This window comes from Orycteropus afer, unplaced genomic scaffold (genome assembly GCF_000298275.1).
Source record: "Orycteropus afer afer isolate SDZICR_OR568_19922 unplaced genomic scaffold, OryAfe1.0 scaffold00998, whole genome shotgun sequence".
Classification (NCBI taxonomy): domain Eukaryota; kingdom Metazoa; phylum Chordata; class Mammalia; order Tubulidentata; family Orycteropodidae; genus Orycteropus; species Orycteropus afer.
This window is the reverse complement of record NW_006922585.1, coordinates 8,696-9,315: the sequence shown is the minus strand read 5'-3', so window position 1 is coordinate 9,315 and position 620 is coordinate 8,696.

The window sequence follows — 620 nt, the reverse complement described above, 5'->3', positions numbered from 1 at the left end:
AGGTGTGGGTGTAGTTGTGTCTTATGGTGACTCTTGTTGTCTCCCACTCAGTTAGACACAAATTAAAATTGAATAACCACCAAAAAAATAAAAACACATGGACAAAAAACACACCAAGTAATCACACAGGAACAGTAACTAAAAAAGAAAAAAGGGAAAAAGAAGAAGAAAAAACAGGAAAACGTTCACTTTCTGGGGATAGGGCATGAAGAGAAAAAAAAATTAGAGAAGGAGAAAAATGAAGGAAAAAAAATGGGAAAAATGCAATAAGAAAAACACGGAATGGAGTTAACCATAAGAAAAAAAGGGGAAAAAAAACCACCTTAAATTAAAAAAAAAAAATCAACCAGGAACAAAGAGAAGAAAAAAATACTGAAAACTAGGACCTGGGAGGGGAAGATTAAGAATAATAATAAAAAGGACAAAAGTATTAATAATAATAGTTGTTTTAAAATAGATAAACACAAGCAAACTATTCACCAGGAAAAAAAAAAGAGAAAAATAAAAAAAGAGAAAAAAAATAAAGAATCTGTTGAGGACAGGGCAGGGCACCCAGGCTCCGTCTGAGCACACAGAATGTTATGGATTTCCTGTGGGCCCAGAAGGTAGGTGGGAGTGGG